The following is a 12,163-nucleotide window of genomic DNA, read 5'->3' as shown; positions in this document are numbered from 1 at the left end:
ACCCATGAACGTGTGCCTGACAACCACCTCCGTTCTACATCAGATTGAATGAATATCTCTTAGATTCCCCAACAGAATCTTCGTGGTATAAGCCAGATTGATGGCAGCATTCATGAGAATCCGGAAAGTCTAAACCTTGTCTGTGGTATTCTGAGTAGGATTCCGGGATTGAATGACTGTGACGTGCTTCAAACTTTAACCTGCTGGGCGTTAGTGACAGACGCAAAAGAGGGATTCTATTCCAGTAGGAGCGGGAACCAACCGGTGATTAGCCGTACTGTGACAGAGTGCGTGAGCATAGTTTCACTGCGAGGATGGGAAGTAGCCACTGACAACGGTGACACCCTACAAAGAGCTTGCCATGGAAGGAACCTGCGTGTGAGAAGAGGATTTCAAGGAAGAGTTGAAGTCAGAGGACAAAGCATCTCCAAAACTCCAACATATTCTCCATTACTGCATAACAAGTAACGCTAGTATTCTTTATTATTCCAATATATTCCATAATCCTTTATAAACAAGTAACTCTATTGTTCAAGTAATCCAAACAATTTTCTTTCACATCCTGACTAAGATTAATAAAATAACATTGATTGCTTCAAACCAATAATCTCTGTGGATTCGACCCTTACTCACGTAAGGTATTACTTGGACGACCCAGTACACTTGCTGGTCAGTTGAACGAAGTTGATCTTGGACCATATTCTATTATCATATTCTATAAAGAGATACAATTTCGTCCACCAAGTTTTTGGCGCCGTTGCCGGGGATTATTGAGTTTGGACAATTGAAGGCTTATTTTATTTCTTAGATTAGGAATAATTTATTTTTATTTTTATTTTTTTTATTGTTATAGAGTCATTAAATCTTGATAGGATAGTTTATTTTCAAAAAAATTTCTTTTCAAAAATATTATTTTTCTTAATTAATTGTTAAATTTTCGTGAGTTTAGTGTCTTGTTCTAAGTTTGGTGTCAATTGCATATCTCATATTTTCTTTTAAAATTTTCGACTTGTGTTCTTTGTTCTTCATTGATCTTCAAGTTGTTCTTGCTTATTTTTCTTGTTTGATCTTGAGTTTTTCTTGTTCTGTGTCTTTTCTTGTTTTTCTTGTGCTTTTTCAAAACATTAGTTTTCAAAAATTTAGTTTATCCATAAAAATAATACATCTTTAAAATACATTACATTTTTAATTCAGTTGGTTATAGTGTTGGCTTATGTTCTTGGCAATTGGGCACCAGTTCTTTTGAAAATCTTTTTCAAAAATAATTTTTCTTGGTTTAATCTGTGCCAAACTTTAAGTTTGGTGTTTTCTTGTTAATTTTAATATAATTTTCGAAAATTTACTTTGATTTTCTAAAAATTTTAAGTCTTGTGTCCTTTGTGTGTTTTTTTCTCTTTCATCATAAAATTCAAAATTCAAAAAAAAAATTATTTTCTAACTAATTTTGAACTACGTTTTCGAAAATTTTATATAAAAATTCAATTTTCAATTTCAAAATATTTTCGCTTTCTTTTATTTATTTCATTTTTATTTTATTTTAAAAAAAAAAATTTTTTTTTTCATAAAATATTTTCAAAATATTTTTATATACTCCTTCTTTTTTATTTATTTTATTTATTCCACAACTATAAAATAAATAATTATCAACATATAAATTATCCCTTGTGATCTAGTATGGAAGCAAGTGGGAATGAACAGTCCAAGAGGACTCTGGGGTCATATGCTAACCCCACTACTGCTTCATATGGGAGTAGTATTTGTATACCCTCCATTGGAGTTAGTAGCTTTGAGCTGAATCCTCAGCTCATTATCATGGTGCAGCAAAACTGCCAGTATTCGGGTCTTCCACATGAAGAACCTACAGAATTTCTGGCACAATTTCTGCAAATTGCTGATACAGTACATGATAAGGAAGTGGATCAGGATGTCTACAGATTACTACTGTTTCCATTTGCTGTAAAAGATCAAGCTAAAAGGTGGTTAAATAACCAGCCTAAGAACAGCATAAAAACATGGAAACAGCTGGCAGAAAAATTCCTGAATCACTATTTCCCTCCCAAACGGATGACACAGCTAAGGCTAAACATCCAAGGCTTCAAACAAGGAGATAATGAATCCCTTTATGATGCTTGGGAGAGATACAGAGAGATGCTAAGAAAATGCCCCTCTGAAATGTTTTCAGAATGGGTGCAATTAGACATCTTCTACTATGGGCTTACAGAAAAAGCTCAGATTTCTCTAGACCACTCAGCTGGTGGATCTATACACATGAGAAAAACAATTGAAGAAGCTCAAGAGCTTATTGATACAGTTGCCAGAAATCAGCATCTGTATCTAAGCAGTGAATCTTCCATGAAAGGAGAAGCTAAAACAGTAACTGCAGAACTCAGTCCGGTGGATCAGGCTAATGAATTTAATCAGCAATTAGACTTTCTAACTCAGCAGCTAGCCGAATTCAAGGAAATATTACAGGAAACAAGAATGGCAAACAGGAACATGGAAGTGCAATTAAAGCAAACAGAAAAACAACTGTCAAAACAAATAGCAGAAGAATGCCAAGCAGTTCAGTTAAGAAGTGGGAAAACATTAAATACCTCACTTCAAAGCAGCAAGAAGCAAGGAAATGAACGAATAGCTAATCAAAATCCCTCTGAGGACAAGCAGAGCCCAGAAAGGGATAAAGCTGGCGCTGAACGCCCAGACCATGCTGATTCCTGGCGTTCAACGCCAGAAACAAGCTTGAATCTGGCGTTGAACGCCCAAAAGGAGCATGGTTCTGGCGTTCAAACGCCAGTAACAAACAAGGAAGTGGCGTCTAACGCCACTCCAGCTCCTACCTCTGGCATTCAAATGCCAGTAGGGAATCAGTCACATACAAGTGCTGATAACAAGGCTTCCCAACCCACTTCTATAGGTAATAAACCTGCAGCAACTAAGGTTGAGGAATACAAAGCCAAAATGCCTTATCCTCAAAAACTCCGCCAAGCGGAACAGGATAAGCAATTTGCCCGCTTTGCAGACTATCTCAGGACTCTTGAAATAAAGATTCCGTTTGCAGAAGCACTTGAGCAAATACCCTCTTATGCTAAGTTCATGAAAGAGATCTTAAGTCATAAGAAGGATTGGAGGGAAACTGAAAAAGTTTACCTCACTGAAGAATGCAGTGCAGTCATTCTGAAAAGCTTACCTGAGAAGCTTAAAGATCCTGGGAGCTTTATGATACCATGCACATTAGAAGGTGTTTGTACCAAGCAAGCTTTATGTGATCTTGGGGCAAGTATCAACCTAATACCTGCATCTACTATCAGAAAGCTTGGTTTAGCTGAAGAAATTAAACCAACCAGGATATGTCTTCAACTTGCTGATGGCTCCATTAAATACCCATCAGGCGTGATTGAAGACATGATTGTCAAGGTTGGGCCATTTGCCTTTCCTACTGACTTTGTGGTGCTGGAAATGGAGGAGCACAAGAGTGCAACTCTCATTCTAGGAAGACCTTTCCTAGCAACTGGCCGAACCCTCATTGATGTCCAAAAAGGGGAAGTAACCTTGAGAGTCAATGAGGAGGAGTTCAAGTTGAATGTTGTTAAAGCCATGCAACATCCAGACACCCCAAATGACTGCATGAGTGTTGATCTTATTGATTCTCTAGTAAGAGAGGTCAATATGGCTGAGAGTCTCGAATCAGAGCTAGAGGACATCTTTAAAGATGTTCAGCCTGATTTGGAGGAATCAGAGAAGATAATAGAACCTCTGAAAATCCCTCAAGAAGAGGAGAAACCTCCAAAACCCGAGCTCAAACCATTGCCACCATCCTTGAAATATGCATTTCTGGGAGAAGGTGAAACCTTTCCTGTAATTATAAGCTCTACCTTAGAGCCACAGGAAGAGGAAGCACTAATTCAAGTGCTAAGGACGCACAAGACAGCTCTTGGATGGTCCATTAGTGATCTTAAGGGCATTAGCCCAGCCAGATGCATGCACAAGATCTTGTTGGAGGATGACGCCAAGCCAGTGGTTCAACCACAAAGGCGGCTGAACCCAGCTATGAAAGAAGTGGTGCAAAAAGAGGTCACTAAATTACTAGAGGCTGGGATTATTTATCCTATTTCTGACAGCCCCTGGGTGAGCCCTGTTCAAGTTGTCCCTAAGAAGGGTGGCATGACAGTGGTTCATAATGAAAAAAATGAACTGGTTCCTACAAGGACAGTTACAGGGTGGCGTATGTGCATTGATTACAGAAGACTCAATACAGCCACCAGAAAGGATCATTTTCCTTTACCATTCATAGACCAGATGTTAGAAAGATTAGCAGGTCATGAATACTACTGCTTCCTGGATGGATATTCAGGTTATAATCAAATTGCAGTAGATCCCCAGGATCAGGAGAAAACGGCCTTTACATGTCCATCTGGAGTATTTGCATACAGAAGGATGCCATTTGGCCTGTGCAATGCACCTGCAACTTTTCAGAGGTGCATGCTCTCAATTTTCTCTGACATGGTGGAAAAATTTCTGGAAGTCTTCATGGATGACTTTTCAGTATTTGGAGACTCATTCAGCTCCTGCCTTAACCATTTAGCACTTGTTCTGAAAAGATGCCAAGAGACTAACCTGGTTTTAAACTGGGAAAAATGTCACTTTATGGTGACTGAAGGAATTGTCCTTGGGCACAAAATTTCGAACAAGGGGATAGAGGTGGACCAAGCTAAGGTAGAAGTAATTGAAAAATTACCACCACCTGCTAATGTTAAGGCAATCAGAAGCTTTCTGGGACATGCAGGGTTCTACAGGAGGTTTATAAAGGATTTTTCAAAAATCGCCAAACCTCTGAGCAACCTGCTAGCTGCAGACATGCCATTTATCTTTGATGAGGAGTGTCTGCAAGTATTTGAAACTCTGAAAGCTAAATTGGTTACAGCACCAATCATCTCTGCACCAGACTGGACATTACCATTTGAACTAATGTGTGATGCCAGTGACCATGCCATTGGTGCAGTGTTGGGGCAAAGGCATGACAAGCTTCTGCATGTCATTTACTATGCCAGCCGTGTGCTAAATGATGCACAGAAGAATTACACAACCACAGAAAAAGAGCTACTTGCAGTGGTTTACGCCATTGACAAATTCAGATCCTACTTAGTAGGATCAAAAGTGATTGTGTACACTGATCATGCTGCTCTTAAATATTTACTCACAAAGCAGGATTCAAAACCCAGACTCATCAGATGGGTGCTGCTTCTGCAAGAGTTTGATATAGAAATAAGAGACAGAAAAGGGACAGAAAATCAAGTAGCAGATCACCTATCCCGAATAGAACCAGTGGGAGGGGCGTCCCTCCCTCTCACTGAAATTTCTGAAACCTTTCCGGATGAGCAATTACTAGCCGTCCAGGAAGTGCCATGGTTTGCAGACATTGCAAACTACAAGGCAGTGAGATTCATACCCAAAGAGTACAGTAAGGTGCAATCAAAGAAATTAATCACAGATGCAAAATACTATCTTTGGGATGAACCATATCTCTTTAAGAGATGTGCAGACGGAGTAATCCGTAGATGTGTGCCTAAAGAAGAAGCGCAGAAGATCCTCTGGCATTGCCATGGATCACAGTATGGAGGACATTTTGGAAGTGAACGAACAGCCACAAGAGTCCTCCAGAGTGGCTTCTACTGGCCTACTCTCTATAAAGATTCCCGAGCATTTGTGCTTAACTGTGATAGTTGCCAGAGATCAGGCAACCTGCCCCACAGTTATGCTATGCCTCAACAAGGAATCTTGGAAATTGAGTTGTTTGATGTATGGGGCATTGACTTCATGGGACCTTTCCCACCATCATACTCAAACACCTATATTCTGGTGGCAGTGGATTATGTATCCAAATGGGTGGAAGCTATTGCAACACCCACTAATGACACTAAAACAGTGTTAAAATTCCTCCAGAAACATATCTTCAGCAGATTTGGTATCCCCAGAGTGTTAATCAGTGATGGGGGTACTCATTTCTGTAATAAGCAGCTCTACTCTGCTCTAGTACGTTATGGAGTCAACCACAAGGTGGCTACTCCATATCACCCACAGACTAATGGGCAGGCGGAAGTCTCAAATAGAGAACTTAAAAGAATCCTGGAACGGACTGTAATTAACCGTAGAAAGGATTGGGCAAGAAGCTTGGATGATGCTCTGTGGGCATACAGAACAGCATTTAAGACCCCTATAGGGACCTCTCCATACCAGCTTGTGTATGGAAAGGCATGTCACTTGCCAGTGGAACTGGAACATAAGGCCTACTGGGCAACCAGATTCCTGAATCTTGATGCCAAAGTAGCTGGAGAAAAACGATTGCTCCAGTTAAATGAGCTAGAAGAGTTTAGACTCAATGCTTTTGAAAATGCAAAAATTTACAAGGAAAAAGCAAAAAAATGGCATGATAAGAAATTGTCATCCAGAGTCTTTAAACCAGGGCAGAAAGTTCTGCTATTTAATTCTAGGCTCAAATTATTCCCCGGGAAATTAAAATCCCGGTGGAGAGGTCCATATGTAATTACAAGTGTATCACCATATGGCTACATAGAGCTTCAAGATAATGACTCTAACAAAAAGTTCATTGTCAATGGACAAAGAGTTAAACACTATCTTGAAGATAATTTTGAGCAAGAATGCTCAAGACTGAGATTACATTGAAGATCAGTGACAGTCCAGCTAAGGACATTAAAGAAGCGCTTGCTGGGAGGCAACCCAGCCATTTACAAAGTTTATTTACTAATTAGATAAATTTTCTTTTCTTTACAGATATAGGTTCAAGTATCTTCAAAGGTGAAATAGCAATTGGTTGAAGTCACAGAGTTACAGGGAAAATTGGAAGCTCACTGGCATGAAAAAGCCAGTAAGAAATACTTTGGGCATTAAACGCCAGAAAGATGCACCTTCTGGGCGTTTAACGCCAGTCTGTTAGCATCCTGGGCGTTCAGAAAAACGCCCAGTGAAGAAGGACTTCCTGGCGTTCAACGCCAGAAAGAAGCACCAAATGGGCGTTGAACGCCCAGGAGAAGCAACATGTGGGCGTTAAACGCCCAAACCATGCAGCAGTTGGGCGTTTAACGCCAGGATGGTGGGGAGGAGGTACAATTTCGTTTTTAATCCAAATTTTTTATTTTTTTGTGTTTCAAACCATGATTTCTTGCATAAACATGTTTTAAATCATCACCCCTCAATCCAAATTAGTGTTCTAAAAATCCAAATTTTTAAAATCTCTTTTTCAAAAATATCAAATGTATCTTAATTTATAAAACCAATTGGCTTTCCAATTCAATCCATCATCTTTTCAAATTTGTTTCCAACACATCTACTATCTTTTAAAATCTTTTTCAAAATTAAAAATTTCAATTCTATCTTTTAAAAAAAAAAATTTCATATCTTTCTCTTTTTTTAAATTATATCTTTTTCTAATCATATCTTCTATCTTATCTCTTTCTTATTTTTTTCGAAATTTACCCACCCCCCCTCCCTATATCTTGTGTTCGGCGACTTCCTCCTCAACACCATCCAACACCTGCTCTCCTTCATTGCCTCTTCTTTCTTTTCTTTTGCTTGAGGACAAGCAAAGCTCTAAGTTTGGTGTGTTTTACCCGTGATCACAAAAACTATTGTGTCTCTTGATCATGGCCCCTAGAGGGAAGCAAACCACCCAAAAGGGCAAAGAAAAGAGCAATCCAAAGCCCCTCTGGAATCAAGGGAAGTTCTTAACTAAAGAACATTCAGACCATTACTACAAGATAATGAGTCACAGATCAGTGATCCCGGAAGTCAGATTTGATCTGAAAGAAGATGAATATCTGGAGATCCAAGAGCAGATTCGAAACAGGAATTGGAAAATTCTGGCCAATCCTGAAACGAAAGTGGGAAGGAACATGGTTCAGGAATTCTATGCTAATCTATGGCAGACAGAAAGGCAAAGAATCATTGGAGCAGCTATCTTTGACCACAAGACCGTAGTTAGAGGAAAGATCATTCATACCAATGCTGACAAAATCAGGGAGATATTCAAGATTCCTCAACTGAAGGATGACCCAGACTCCTTTAATAGGAGAATGATGAGGATCAATAAAGGATTGGACAGGATCTTGGAAGATATATGCGTTCCTGGAGCCAAGTGGACTACCAGTACAACTGGCAACCCAGTTCAACTCAAAAGAGAAGATCTAAAACCAGTAGCTAGAGGCTGGCTGGATTCAAACTGCTCAAGGAACAGGAAGAGCAAGGGCGTGATATAAGGGAGCTGAAGCGCCAAAAATTAATCCTTGAACCACACTCAGAATAATTAGAGGAGCATCCACTCCTCAAAACAACAGGTTGCTGAGTTCCAATTTTCCTGCTTTAATTTAGTGATAGCGTTCTTTTTATTTTATTAAAATTCACCTTAGGAGATATTTAGTAGTAATTAGTATGTCTATTTTGATTTTATTTCCAATTAAGCTATAGTTTATTTTTCTCATCATCATCAGGCATGAATAAAGTAATAGATTTTTTTAGAATAAAGAAGTAATCTATATTTATGAGTTCTTAGTAATAAAGACTATAATTAATTATATGTGGTGGCAATACTTTCTGTTCTCTGAATGAATGCTTGAACAGTGCATAAATTGTACTTTGAATTTGATGAATATTGGCTCCTGAAAGGATGAGGAACACGAAAAATATTATTGATGATCTGAAAAATCATGAAATTGATTCTTGAAGCAAGAAAAAGCAGTAAAAAAAAAAAAAAAAAAAAAAAAAAAAAACAAGCCATGAGCACCAGCTAAGAATAAAAAAGGGATCCAAGGCTTTGAGCATCAATGGATAGGAGGGCCCAAGGAAATAAAATCCAGGCCTAAGCGGCTAAACCAAGCTGTCCCTAACCATATGCTTGTGGCATGCAGGTCCAAGTTACAAGCTTGAGACTGAGTGGTTAAAGTCGTGATCCAAAGCAAAAGAGTGTGCTTAAGAGCTCTGGACACCACTAACTGGGGACTTTAGCAAAGCTAAGTCACAATCTGAAAAGGTTCACCCAGTTATGTGTCTGTGGCATTTATGTATCCGGTGGTAATACTGGAAGACAAAGTGCTTAGGGCCACAGCCAAGACTCATAAATAACTGTGTTCAAGAATCAACATACTACACTAGGAGAGTCAATAATACTATCTGAATTCTGAGTTCCTAAGGATGCCAATCATTCTGAAATTCAAAAGATACAGGGAGATGCCAAAACTGTTCAGAGACAAAAAGCTACAAGCCCCGCTCATCTAATACGAATCTGAGCTTCATTTAAAACTCTAAAATATATACTACTTCTTAATTTCTGTTAGAACCTATTTTATTCATCTAGTTGCTTGAGGACAAGCAACAGTTTAAGTTTGGTGTTGTGATGAGCGGATATTTTGTACGCTTTTTGGGGGTAATTTCATGTAGATTTTAGCATGTTTTAATTAGTTTTTAGTTAAATAATATTAGTTTTTAGGCAAAAATCATATTTCTGGACTTTACTATGAGTGTGTGTATTTTTCTGTGATTTCAGGTATTTTCTGGCTGAAATTGAGGGAGTTGAGCAAAAATCTGACTTAGGCTGAAAAAGGACTGCTGATGCTGTTGGATCCTGACCTCCCTGCACTCGAAATGGATTTTCTGGAGCTACAGGAGTCCAATTGACGCGCTCTCAACGGCGTTGGAAAATAGACATCCAGGGCTTTCCAACAATATATAATAGTCCATACTTTGCGCAAGGATAGACGACGTAACTTGGCGTTGAACGCCAAGTACATGCTGCTGTCTGGAGTTAAACGCCAGAAAAACGTCATGATCCGGAGTTGAACGCCCAAAACACGTCAAAACCTGGAGTTTGACGCCAAGAAAGGCCTTTACACGTGGAAAGCTTTAGTCTCAGCCCCAGCACACACCAAGTGGGCCCCAGAAGTGGATTTCTGCACCAATTATCTTAGTTTACTCATTTTTCTGTAAACCTAGGTCACTAGTTTACTATTTAAACAACTTTTACAGACTTATCATGTAACTCATGACATTTTCAGATCTGAATTACATACTTTGTGACGGCATGAGTCTCTAAACTCCATTGTTGGGGGTGAGGAGCTCTGCAGCGTCTCGATGATTTAATACAATTCCTTTGTTTTCCATTCAAACACGCTTGTTCTTATCTAAGATGTTTATTCGCGCCTAACTGTGGAGAAGGTGATGATCCGTGACACTCATCACCTTCCTCAACCCATGAACGTGTGCCTGACAACCACCTCCGTTCTACATCAGATTGAATGAATATCTCTTAGATTCCCCAACAGAATCTTCGTGGTATAAGCCAGATTGATGGCAGCATTCATGAGAATCCGGAAAGTCTAAACCTTGTCTGTGGTATTCCGAGTAGGATTCCGGGATTGAATGACTGTGACGTGCTTCAAACTTTAACCTGCTGGGCGTTAGTGACAGACGCAAAAGAGGGATTCTATTCCAGTAGGAGCGGGAACCAACCGGTGATTAGCCGTACTGTGACAGAGTGCGTGAGCATAGTTTTCACTGCGAGGATGGGAAGTAGCCACTGACAACGGTGACACCCTACAAAGAGCTTGCCATGGAAGGAACCTGCGTGTGAGAAGAGGATTTCAAGGAAGAGTTGAAGTCAGAGGACAAAGCATCTCCAAAACTCCAACATATTCTCCATTACTGCATAACAAGTAACGCTAGTATTCTTTATTATTCCAATATATTCCATAATCCTTTATAAACAAGTAACTCTATTGTTCAAGTAATCCAAACAATTTTCTTTCACATCCTGACTAAGATTAATAAAATAACATTGATTGCTTCAAACCAATAATCTCTGTGGATTCGACCCTTACTCACGTAAGGTATTACTTGGACGACCCAGTACACTTGCTGGTCAGTTGAACGAAGTTGATCTTGGACCATATTCTATTATCATATTCTATAAAGAGATACAATTTCGTCCACCAGTGCTCCCAAAAGACAACATGACGAGATATACGAATACGTTTAGAAAGAGGATCCCAACAACGATAACCCTTGTGTTCAGTGCCATAACCAAGAAAACAACACATACGAGCCCGAGGTTCAAGTTTACTATGTTCATGAGGCTGAAGAAGAACAAAACATACACAACCGAAAACTCGAAGAGAACTGTAATCTGGGGGGGTATGAAAAAGACGCTCAAAGGGAGTAATATTACCAAGAACAGAAGAAGGGAGTCTATTGATAACATGAACAGCAGTAAGAACAGCTTCACCCCAAGTACGCTCAGGACACGAAGAAGAAAGGAGCATTGCACGGACGGAGTCAAGAATGTGACGGTGTTTGCGTTCAGCTCTACCATTTTGTTGAGACGTACCAGGACAAGAAAACTCAGACAGAGTACCCTGTTCTGCAAGAAAGGCTAAGAGTTTGGAATCACGGTATTTCATAGTATTATCACGTCGGAAAACCTTAATGGCCTTGGAAAACTGAGTTTTAATCATAGTAGCAAAGTTGATATAGATCTGAGGTAACTCATGGTGATTAGTCATCAAATAAACCTAAGTAAAACGGGAATAATCATCAATGAAAACGACAAAATATCGAGCTCTGCCCATAGAGGCAGTGGGAGCGGGGCCCCAAACATCAGAGTGAATGAGATCAAAAGGAGAGCAAGCAAGAGATGAATTATTGTGAAAAGATAAAGCAGGTTGTTTGACAGTTTGGCAAGAAATGCAGTCAAAAGATTCATTCGGAACCTGACCTAAAACACCTTGAGATACAAGAGGACGCAGTTTTCCTAAGGAGGTGTGGCCAAGACGTTGATGCCATAAGTGAAGGGTAGAGGGAGAAGAAGCAGCACAGAGATTTGGTACAGGAGGAATATGAAGACTTTCGAGTTCAAACAACCTTCCGACCTTACGTCCAGTCTCGATGATCTGTCTCGTCCGAGGATCCTGTACACGACAACCAGAAACAGAAAAGGTGACGTCAAAACCCAGATCAACAAGTTGACCAACAGAAATAAGATTGAAGTTTAATTTGGGAATGTAGTAAGTATCAGGAAGATTAAGAGATGACTGAGATATAGAACCCTTGTGTGTTGCATGCAAGAAGGAGCCATTTGCAGTATTGACAGAAGGTCCATTTG

Source organism: Arachis stenosperma, chromosome 3 (assembly GCF_014773155.1).
Source record: "Arachis stenosperma cultivar V10309 chromosome 3, arast.V10309.gnm1.PFL2, whole genome shotgun sequence".
In the NCBI taxonomy this organism is placed as follows: Eukaryota; Viridiplantae; Streptophyta; class Magnoliopsida; order Fabales; family Fabaceae; genus Arachis; species Arachis stenosperma.
Note: the sequence above shows the minus strand (reverse complement) of the source record.